The 12,161-nt window shown below is 32.5% G+C and overlaps 1 protein-coding gene across 11 annotated transcripts in view; it reads left to right on the plus strand.

The window, feature by feature from the left end:
• Positions 1-851: 851 nt before the first annotated feature.
• LOC142330291 (uncharacterized) overlaps positions 852-12,161 on the plus strand; it is a 145,206-nt gene continuing 133,896 nt past the window's right edge. For 10 of the 11 annotated variants that reach the window (XM_075375486.1, XM_075375485.1, XM_075375487.1 and 7 more), the window contains exon 1: positions 852-1,079. The gene's annotated coding sequence lies outside the window, so the exon portion shown is untranslated. Of the gene's footprint in view, positions 1,080-1,351; positions 1,527-12,161 lie in introns of those variants that run through there. The other variant, XM_075375491.1, reaches the window with a different exon arrangement.

Below are 12,161 nucleotides of genomic sequence, written 5' to 3' on the forward strand. Positions count from 1 at the left end.
TTATTTTGTCGTTATTTGCCTACGGCTATCCAAAAGCAAGGACCATTTTTGTGTGGTCTGATTTTTATAATTTAAGTTCTATTTTTATATTGAAATAAAACAATTCAGATTTAAGTTAAAACAGATTTTTTATGAAAGTACAGTTTTATATTTTTCTTAAAAAGCAGTACTAGAACGGTGTTCTGCATCATCAGTGTATCCCTGTCAGTATATTGTACACCTGCCCTTAACTGATATTATCTTATGTATTATTGTACTTGGAGTACTATTGTATTGGAGTAAAATCTGTCTAATCAACTTTTGGAAGATGTTTTTGGATTTCCTGTATGAAGGAAAGATTAATTCAGTTTAGGAGCAAGGAAATAGTAATTTTTACACAAGAATAGTTACAATTAGTTAATTTTAACTGTGTACAACACTATGTAGAATAATTTTATATAGACCCAAAGTATATAGAAAGTGAAGAAATTTCTATATGGTGCATCGAAGCACCAATTTTTTATTTAGTTTAACATTGTTTATACTCTATTGAAAAATTTCTTCCCCTTACCGATATAGGTAATTTATTAGCATATTCTGTGGTTAGAAATCAATATTGCTTTGCTCATTGTTTTTGTTATGTAAATTTTTAAATCAATTATATAAAAATTGGTGAATCTTATTAAAAAATCTTAATGTGTCTTTATTTATCGTGTTTATTACGACATTACTGTATTTAAATAGAAAGTACGCTTGCTAGGGTTTAAACAATGCACCTCGAGTAATGTTAGTCATAAAATTGAAAGGGATTGTCCTTGGACGTGCAGACATACAGAATGCAGTTATTTTTTATGAGATACAAAACCACTGTGGAATATTAGTTATGACATGACTCGTCGTAACGCTAGTGTCGTCTGTTACTTTCTCGTTAATTCATGATCTCTCAGCTGTTCTTGTTTTTATTGGAAAAGCTGTAATAAAATTTTACTGTTGTAAATGATTACGTGTTTTGGGTAGATTTTATTTTTTAAACTTGTTTCTAATTATAAATTATAGTGTTAATCTAATTACAAATGTTACTCTGATGTGCAATATAATAGGTGAGTGATTATAAATTATAGTGAAAATTATTTTTTGTCGTTTATTATATTATCAGAATTTGAGAATGTAATCATTTATAGTTATTGATTTTTTAATTGTTTATTTGTTTTTTTAATGAATGTTATTTGTTATTGATAGTAACGCTTGAATTAATTTTCGGTTTAGGTTAAGTGCATTGATAAACAGTTATATCTTAATTACTTCATGCGTGTTTTAACTAGTTCTTAAGATTATTAATTATTTAAATTACTATGCAAATTATTAGAATGAGCCTTATGGTGATAAAGTTTGTGTAGTTGTCTTTTACGCTCTTCTTTTCATTTGTTTTACCTATTTAGTCGGATTTGTCAGTTTGTATTATTCAGAAATTATAAAATCTCGAGATTAAAAGAGCGTTTTTGGTATAATGCACATAATGTTAAATAGTGATATGTATCGGTTTTAAGGTAATGTAAGTTTTGATTTTCGTTTTTCTTGTAGGTTAGATTTAGATCTCTCTAAGTTACATAATTTAGTGTAATGCCTTGTAAACTGTATCATTAATTTATGTATTGTTATATTATTAACTTACTATACTTATATTTTTTCGTGAAAAACTAATGTTTGTGTATTTTACTTGATTGTTTTAAATGTTTAAAATATTATGTTTGTTTGGTTTTTTATTTTAGTTTGGTTAGGTAATTCCTGTGCATTTGTATTAAAAGAGCACATACGTTCTGCGAAATGTTAACAGAAACCTCTACATACTAAATTTTTTGTCACATTTAAGTTATAATTAAATTATGCATTACAACACTGAAAATAATATTGCCTTTTCTTATTTTAATTGGCTATTCATTTACATTAGAAATTTAGTTGGTATATTTTCACATTTAATAAGTACCTTTTTATACATTTAAAATTTTTCATGTGATTTAAAAAACTACTCTTTTGTGAAATACTTGCACCATTTGGTTCTATCTTTCATTAACTGCCTATAAATTTAAAAAAAATTATTCTGTGTCTTTCTTGTAAAACACCCAAAATATTTTTAAATTTGTATCGACAAGATTTTTTCCTGAATTAAACTCTACTCCCTGAAATTATTTGTTTCTTTTATATCCCTCTTGTATTACATAAGGAGAATGAATGGTAAATGTAGTTCAGAATTAATACTTGTATTTAGTAATTTTTATTATTACTGTTCTTGTTAAATCTTTTTTGATATAGTTAATAGATTATTTGTACTGTAATCCTTTGTTATAACTTGGTCTCCAAACATGACGTGACTGCCACTGAAGTGTGTGCTTTGTGCATTTGTGAGAACTACATTCTCAAATACATTGTCTTCATCTAAGCTGACATTATGCCATTTTTATGAGATAAAGGATTGGTTGTTTGCCCTTCAATGCTTAGCCAATAATAGTGGTGTGTTCAGTAGTAGAGTGGATTATTTAATTGTATATTATTTTATTTTTCCATGTAACTTGCTTTGGGTGCTGAATTAAAGTCATTAAAAGTTGTTTTTTTATCATTTATTTATAATCACATCAATAATAGTCATTAGTGACTTAAATATTACTACATGATCATAAATAATTAGACAATTAACATCAAACACAGTAAACAATAAACACAGACTAGAAGAATAATAATAAATATTGGAACATCACCGCTAATCTATTTTCATTGCTCATACAGTATTCTGTAAGAGATCTCATTAAGCAATACCATTATATTAAGTTCTTCATCCCACTATCAGAGAAAACTGCAACAGTGTTTTAATGTATTTCTTCTGGTTGAGTAAATACTACACATCCGAACCTAGGTTTAATTGTTGAATAGATCCGAACATTGGGCAATCAATGAGTAAGTGGTTTACGGACCATTTTACATTGCAAGCCTCACAGTTCTGCTGAGGAGAGCCAAATAGATGATCGTGGGTTAGCTTCGTGTGTCCAATACTCAGCCTGTTGTTTGGGATAAAAGATGTATCGAACACATTTCCTTGGATGCCATGGGAGGACTTAGCGGGCAGAACTTATTCCACTGAGTACGTAGTTTGACACGGACTGTCTTCATCAAGTCACTCTCACATGTTAATTCTAATTGGAGTCCATTTGTTGCTGCTCTTTTGGCTGCCTCATCAGCCTGTTAGTTCCTGAGGATGCCGCAATGGCCTGGGACCCATAGGAACTGCCTTTTTAAAAAGGTTTCTTTTTTCCACTGCCTTGTTTATTCTTGAGAAGGAATCATGTATTATTTTTTTATTGTTAAAAGTTTTGGCATATGTCCCATAATTAAAATTGTATGGCTATGGTGAGATAATAAACAAGGGTTAATCCATTTGAAATGATCAAGGGCTGTTGCTTACCAATTCAAAAAAAATTGAAACTCGCTCACTTGTTTCCTACATGTCTCAGGACCTTAAATCTGTATTTTTTAATTTTTTGAGCAGTTTACCTGTGGCGGCCATTTTTGTTACGGTGTGCACACCTATCTTTGTGATTGTAAGAGTGCATGGAAAAAATTATAACTAAAAAACTATTGGTTCTGGAAGGATGAAACAAAAAACAATTTAATAATATTTTCTCAAGGTAAAAGATTGGTCAATGGTATATTTACCTATCTCTTCTTTCTATGAGAAAATTACCAATAAAGTTGAACATGAAAAATGGTGAAATTTCACTTTTGGTAATCTTTTTCAAGAGGCAGGGATGGCATACACAGTTTGAATTATTTTTTGTATGTAGGTACATGTTAGCAGTTTTAAAATAAATAATATTTTACTTACTCCTAAAGTTGGTGATATACTTACTCCTACAGTTTTATGAATTTTTGAAAACTAATTTTTTTTTAAATTCAATTTTAGCTTCAAATAACTCTTTCAGGGCTGGTGATAAAAATCTCAAATTTGCACAACTTGCAGTGTTTCTTTATGTTTTTGGCAAATAAAAAAAAAGGTGTTTGCGTATTGCACTAATAAAAAAGTTATAACCTCTGAAAAATGATGAAAAATGTGTTAAAAGCAATACCATTTTGATTCGCTAAATAAGTGCTCAAAGGGAGTTTCTTGTCTTCTTGGCACTTATATTTTTATACCTATTACTGTTGTTGAAATAGACTTGTTTGAACCATTCAACTGCAGTGTTTATATTTATAACAGGCGGTTGAAGTCATTTCCAGTCAGGAAACTTCATGATGCAACATGCTCATTTGTGCTTGTTGCATCATTTAGCTTTGCAGTTACAGACTGGTTAGTGACCTGTTCACATCTTTACTGAGTGTCTTAAATTTTGTTAAATAAATAAGTTTTATTTAATAATATTATATTTGCAAATTTTAAAATCGGTTAGATTTTTCCATTATTTTCAAGTAATTTCATGTAAAACAATGGAAGAACAATGTTCCATAGGAATTTATGTGAAGTGCCAAAGAACTCATTAAAATTTGTGAATTTAGTGATGAAAACCAATAACTTATTTTTTTACATGTTAATTCAGATGTCACTAGTGTTTGTAAATATCATGAAAAAATGTTTTTGTCAAAATTCAGTCACCTGTATGGACAGTTCTGTTGTGACCCTTTGAGAACTCATAGAAAAACAGTTAAGAAAAACTTAAGACAAATAACATTAGAGCAAGTTCTTAAAGAACACATTTTTCCAAATTTAAATTTAGTTCCTGTAAAGACTCTTTGTGTTAATTGTTTCAAAAGTATTTTTTCTCAGCAGAACTAAGAACTATATGAATGTGAAGACCAAGAGCAATTCATTGCCCCACACCACATTATTGAACAATTGGATGTTGCTTGTAGCATTTTGGGTGTATTACCTCCATTAAAATTGAAAAATATAAACATTGATCAAAGGCCATTAGCATTCAAATTTAAAATAAATAAGGTATCTGAAAAATAATAAACTTTCATTGCTACAAAAACAGGTTATTTCATTGAAGAATAATTAAAATTTTGCTACAATTTATTTTTCCTTTGATAGTGTTTACTAAAATAAATCAATATAAAAATAAAAATTAATTCTTGAAAAAAGATGTAGGCTATTCATTGAAATCTCAGTTTGGGTAAGTTTTTCAAGCATTATTGTATTAGGTTACTGGTATTGGTTAAGTTAATATAAATTACCACCTATCAATAATTTAAAAAAAAACCTTTTAAAAATATTGAAAATATAAACTTCAACAAGATAGGGGCTATATATAAAAAATGTAAAGTGCAAAGAAGACAAGAAACACCTTGGAGCATTTATTAAGCGAGTCAAAATGGTATCGCTTTTAATAGGTTTTTCATTATTTTTGAGAGGTTATAACTTTTTTATTAGTACAATACAGAATAAACTTTTTCATTTGCCATAAACATGTACAAAAACACTGCAAGTTGTGTAAATTCAAGATTTTTATCACCTTCAGAGTTATTTTAAGCCAAAATTAAAATTTTTAAAAACAATTAGTTTTCAAAAATTAATAAAACTTTAGGGGTAAGTATATCACCATTAATATTATTTATAGTAAAACTACTAACATATACTTACACAAAAAATAATAATTCAAACTGTGTATGTCATCCCTGCCTCTTGAAAAAAATTACCAAAAGTGAAATTTCACTGTCTTCATGTTCAATTTTATTGGTAATTTTCTCATAGAAAGAGTAGAGATAGGTAAATAAACCACTGGATCTATCTTTTACCCTGAGAAAATATGATTAAATTGCTTTTTGTTTCATCCTTCCAGGACCAATAGTTTTTTAGTTATGATTTTTTCCGTAAATCCTTAGAATCACAAAAACAGGTGTGGACATCATAACAAAAATGGCCGCCACAGGTAAACTGCTTAAATAAAGAATTTAAAAAAAATAGTTTTAAGGTCCTGAAATATGTAGGAAACAATTGGGTAAGTTGTTAATTTTTTTGAATTGGTCAAGCAACTGGCTTATGTTTTTTTGGGGCACTTCAAATGGATTGACCCACAGTTCTTTCCTTAATGATGGTGAGATCTACCAATATCTATTTATTTATCTTCTTTTTTCTCAAGGCTTGGGCTATAGCCCATTATGACAAGCTGACCCTTCTATCATTTCCTGGGGGTGACCCAAACTTCTTTATCAGTTGGCTTATAATCATATAAAAGTTCAGGTATTCATTCACATTCTCTCCACATGTTTGGCACAACTTTCTATGCATTGAAAATTCAAATAGAGCTCGTAGACGTCTTCTAAGCTAGGGACAATTACTAAATCATCAGCAAACGACAAGGAAAAAGCAAATTCTTTAGAGTTTAAATCATAAATATAGTCCACACTCATCCATTTCATTAAAAGATCATCAATGTGTACATTAGATAAAATCGGTGACATTGCAACCTTGTCTGACTCCTAAATTAAGCTTAATTTTACCAATCTCTTCTCCAGAAATGGCTATCTCCATATCCCTACAAATCTCTTGGATCATCCTAATCAGGTACCCCTTTTGCACCCAATATTTGTCATAACATCACCCTAAGCACCTTATCAAAAGCTTTTTCCAAGTCAACAGATGGTATATATATATATATATGTAATCTACCAACCAAACTTCTAATTTTTTTTTTCAATTAACTGTTTAAAGCAAATATATTATCAAAACAACTTTTCTCAGAAAGTTATGTTAGAACTTTTTCCTCTCCTGAAACCTGCTTGCTCTTTCCTTAATATTTGATCTACTATATTCTTTAACCTTTGTAATCCTGAGAACACTTTATACCCTGTTACCAACAAACGTTCACTGATATTCCCACACATTCTTCTGCCCACCTTAAAAAGACTCTCAATGATGGCTATTTTCCATTCCTGTGGAATTTAGTTTCTGTTCCCAGCAAATATTAAAGAAATTCAGAACAAGAATTTTGCATTTTTATTGATGTATTTGCTAACATATCTTAGCAGTTCCACTACAATTCCACCACATCCAGCAGCTGTTCCATTTTTGCCATCATTTAATCTTAATTCTGACATTTCTACTTGATCTGCTTTCCCTTGGTCCTCAAAAATATCTAACTTTTTCATTCTTAATTCTGTTTTCCATAACTTTCCAAAGAAATATGACAGAAAATCACTAGGTTCTACAACTGATATTCGTGCTAGATCTATCTCCTCATGATTCAGGAATAATGCTCATTACTTAAACAGTATTTTGTTATCTGTGGATGTCATTTTCTGTCCTTGTAATGAAAGAATCCTATTGGTTATTTTGTTGATCTTCACATATGTTCTTTGTAATATTTCTCTGTCTATTGTATTCGTTTCTGTCCTCTTTACTTTTTGTCATTAGCCATTTTCTGTTTGCTTGTTATTTTCTCTGTACAGCCATCACTTTAGTCCAGTGTAATTTCCTCTTCCTTTGAGACCCTTGACATCCAAGAGCTTCATAAACCGTCTTCCATAAAGTCTTATTTATTCTACTCCATTCTTCATTTATTTCAGTAGAAAGTTCAGTGTTATTAATTGAATCCATTTTTCTACTATATAGTGTTCGTAATGATTGATCATTTAGGGGTTGAATCTTGTATATCTTCATTAACCTTCTGTTGAGTTTTAACCAATCGTACTTTGATGTTCATTTTAGCCTGCAAAAGGAAATGGTCTGTATCAATATCAGCACTTCTGAAAACTCTAGTATCCCTAAACAACTTTGCCCCTTTTTGATTTGCAAGAAAATAATCTACAATAGATGCTTGTCTCCTAGCTGACCAAGTAATTTTATGAATTCTCTTACCTTTAAATTCTGAATTCATTATTAAAAAAATTATTAACATTTGCAAAATCTCTCAATTGTTTGTCATTAGAATTCAAATTATCTTCTCCATTAGTACAAATAATTCCCTCTAAAGTGTCCTGCTGACATGTGCATTTAAATATCTCCATCTATTATGATATAATCATTCATGTTGCATTCATTTAATGATTGTTGCAACTGATCATAAAACTCTCCTGGGTCTTCATTTTTCCCTCCTCTGGTGTGTATGGATGTATGAAATATATATATATTTCTAAAATTGATCCTTTCGGGAATCATATTCCTCTACACTAAACAAATTATATTAATTTAATATAATATATATATATATATATATATATATATATATCCTCTATATCTTGCACCTCAAAACCAAGATTCATTTTTTTATCTATTTATACATGCCTATTTGATGTCTCCATTTATTATTTATATTATCACCACACCTGCTTTAGCTTTTTCTATTCTTTGATACTCCATAATACATGTGTGTAATTGGTATACTCATAACTTCTTTTTAGTTTCTGTTAATAAGCAATATCAATTTCATATTCTAGTAAGGTCTTTCTCAATAAAATTATTTTATCTGTTATTCCTCTGAAGTAACATGTACCCAAGTATAATATGCCCATAATTCCAAATCTTAAAATTTTTTAAGTTTCCAGTTATTTACCGGCAATACAATATGAGGCTTGTGTTTGTCCCAGTGATTAAATTGTCCTCTGACTGCAATATCATCACTGTGCAGAGCTAGATAGCTGGTGGGTCTGCCACCTTGTTGCCTCCAAATCTGCAGGATTTCCATATATTGTTTACTCTCATAGGTTCTTCCACTCTCTCAGTCGTTAAGTAATTTGTTCCTCATCTGCCTTAGAGATTGGACCAGTTTTCATCTGTAACCTTAGTCAGGGACCGTATAATTGGATGTTACAATCTGGAGCAAGATGAATCCAGGTTTATTAGCAAGGTTTGTACCCCTTCTCCTCCACACTTCCCCGCCCTTTTAAAAGGTGGGGACCGGCTTGCGGCAGTGTTATTTCTTCATTATGGAATTACTACTTGACACAAAATTACAAGTACCTTACATTTTTTTGCTGGTAATGTATTATTTTTGTAGTTTTTAAAAGTGTTAATTCTTTTTAAACTCTGTTGAGTTTCATGATGGAGTGATATACATTGATACATTGTTCAGTGTAATGTATTTTTATGTTTATGTTAGAATTTGTAAATTTTGTCACACAGAAACATTTTCAGTAACCTTGTGCACCATAGTGCTCATTACTAAAAGTTATTCTTTGTCTTCATGATATTTATCACAAATTTCTACACACTACACATATTTTTAAGGTTTTTCTTTTTCTTAAATCTATATATCTGCTATAGATTTTTAATTTGTAATACGAGGGCTGTTTCTTTTTTCAATCTCTAACGGGCTGTAAAAAAAAAATACACGTGGATCTAACAAAATGATTTTATTACTAAAAGTTGAGTTGGATCTAACTTATTTTTCTACATAATTGCCAAAATGATTGAGGCATTTGTTGTACTGTGATACTAGCTTTCCGATGCCCTCTTCAAAGAAGTTTGCTGCCAGTATGGTGAAGTATACCCACCGGGTTGGTCTAGTGGTTAACGCGTCTTCCCAAATCAGCTGATTTGGAAGTCGAGAGTTACAGCATTCAAGTCCTAGTAAAGCCAGTTATTTTTACACGGATTTGAATACTAGATCGTGGATACCGGTGTTCTTTGGTGGTTGGGTTTCAATTAACCACACATCTCAGGAATGGTCGAACTGAGAATGTACAAGACTACACTTCATTTACACTCATACATATCATCCACATTCATCCTCTGAAGAATTATCTAAATGGTAGTTACCGGAGGCTAAACAGGAAAAAGTATGGTGAAGTATGTCTTGACAGCCTTCTGAAGTTCTTCATTGGTGGCAAAGTGTTGTCTACCCAACCATGCCTTCAGTTCTCGGAAGAGGTGAAAATTGCTAGGTGCTAGGTCTGGATTGTATGGTGGATGGTCTAAAACTTTCCACTTGAATCGTTTGAGAAGGTCTTGCGTCATGTTGGCACAGTGCGGTCATGTATCAAGACTAAGCTGGTTGAGAGAATGCCTGTTCATTTATTCTGGATCGCTCTGCAGAGGCAATGTAAAGATTTACAATAAACTTCCTTAGTTATTGCTGCCCTCTGCTCCATAAAGTCCACTAACAAGATACCTTTATGGTGCAAAAAAAACTGTAGCTATTGTTTTCTTGTTGCTCAGTGACTGAACTTTTTCTTGTTTGGAGATGTGTGCAACCATTGCTTAGACTGTTCTTTGGTTTCTGGATTGTCATACTGATCTAAATTTCATTGCCAGTAACGAAAGACTTTAAAAACTCTTCCCCCTCATTATTTAAATGCATGTGCAACATTAAGGCTGATTCCATTCGCTGTGTTTTGTGATCATTACTCAACATTTTTGGCACCCAATGTGCACACAGTTTCTGGTAGCCTAGGTCTTTAGTCATAATTGTGCACAGAGAAGGTCTTGAAATTTCTGGGATTTCTGCAGAAAGTTCACTTATTGCAGACCTCCATTTGTTGTGGACAAAATCATCAACACGCTCAACCAGGGTGTTGATACCAGACTTGTGTCCTTGTCCACATTCATCATGGATATCTGTTCACCCTTCCTTAACTTTCCTATATCATTCCTGTACATTACCATCACTTTCACCATACATCAGACTCATTCTGCGATGGATTTGAGGAGCGCTACATCCTCCTGCATGCAGAAAATGTATCACTTTGCAACTCACACTTGGCGAGAGCATAGATCGTAGTGGCCATGTTCAATTGCCGTAGTCGGCTCAGACTGTGCAATGGAGCTGACAATGGTAAAGGTTGTGGGAGGGGACGCAATCGTATGAGTTCAAACCTGTCTCCCATCTATCTGTTGTTTATTTAGATGCATGATTGCGAATCATAGTTGGCCTTTCTTCATATTCAACTTAAATTATTGCTTCCATTAATATATATATATATAAAACCACTGTTTGATAATTTCAATAATGTTAAATTCTTGAAAGAGGTGACTGCCTGAAATTTGATATTCCGTGTATATAGTTGACATGAGCAAGTCTTTGTCCTAAGTAAGTCTTTGGCAATTATGGCAGGTTTGCAAGCTGCCATAATTGCCATTTCTGATACTTCCCGCTCTTCTACAAATCAAGTTAGGAATTGATTGAGGAGTTGATTTCAGAAGACCTACAAGTCGTTTTATAGTGGATACCAGCACACTGGATTGAATGATAAAGCTGATCAATTAGCTTAAAAAGGTGCAAGAAAGGAACAGCCCGACAAGCCAATACCTTTGTGACGGCGAAAAAATTAATCAAATCATAAATCATGGGAGTGTTGGAGCAGAAATGGCGGCTAGTGTTAAAGTAGAAGCAATGGGCATTAGTTGATGAAAAGGGATGAGCGCCAGTAGATCTTCCAAGGGGTGAGGCTGTTAGATGTTCCGAGGGGTGAGGGGTGAGGCTTGCACAGTTTCAAATGAAGACGGGGCATGACTTTCTCCAGAGCCACCTTCACCGCATTGGAGTCACCGAATCAGCAACATGCCTATTGTATCGACAACAGTCTATGACAGCCCTGCATCTATCAACCTGTCCTGAATTACGGAATGTTAGAACCACAGCAAAGTGTGAGGGTGAAGTGTATTGGGCTGCTGGACATTGCGTGGCTGAAATGGCTCAGGACAATCAATGGATAGGATAAAAAAAAATTGTTAAATTCATTATCAATTTTTTTTTTGTCGCTTATGACTAATTTCTGGGATTACATCAGAACATTGATTTTTTTTCTAAAACTTTTATATTGGAATATGTGGTTACACATGTTACTTTGTAACATTTTTTGAAGGTCATATAGCTTATCATTAGAGATTTGGTTAACTGGCATTTCTCCCACCACCACCCCATTCGGTCGCCCTAGAGCATAGACCAAATTTTCCGTGCCAAGAACGGCTACTGATCCTCAGAACGGTTTAGCGACCCAAATCCTAAAAGCTCCTAGTGAGCTGCCTAACGTTCGTGAGCGAATCAAGCAGGGCGCCATACAGCAGAAGTGTCCCAATCGCTCACTTGTCAAACATAAAACTAGATCGGGGAGGCGCATCCCTTGTAACAACTTATAACTATACGTCTATAAAGAATAAAAAGACAGCAATTTTGGCTGCCACGCCTCGGTCGCTGTATGCCAGCTAGTACCTGTCCACCATTTAACAGCGCTTGGAGCTGATTTGGCTGATGGCCAGC

Source organism: Lycorma delicatula, chromosome 9, assembly GCF_047948215.1.
Source record: "Lycorma delicatula isolate Av1 chromosome 9, ASM4794821v1, whole genome shotgun sequence".
In the NCBI taxonomy this organism is placed as follows: Eukaryota; Metazoa; Arthropoda; class Insecta; order Hemiptera; family Fulgoridae; genus Lycorma; species Lycorma delicatula.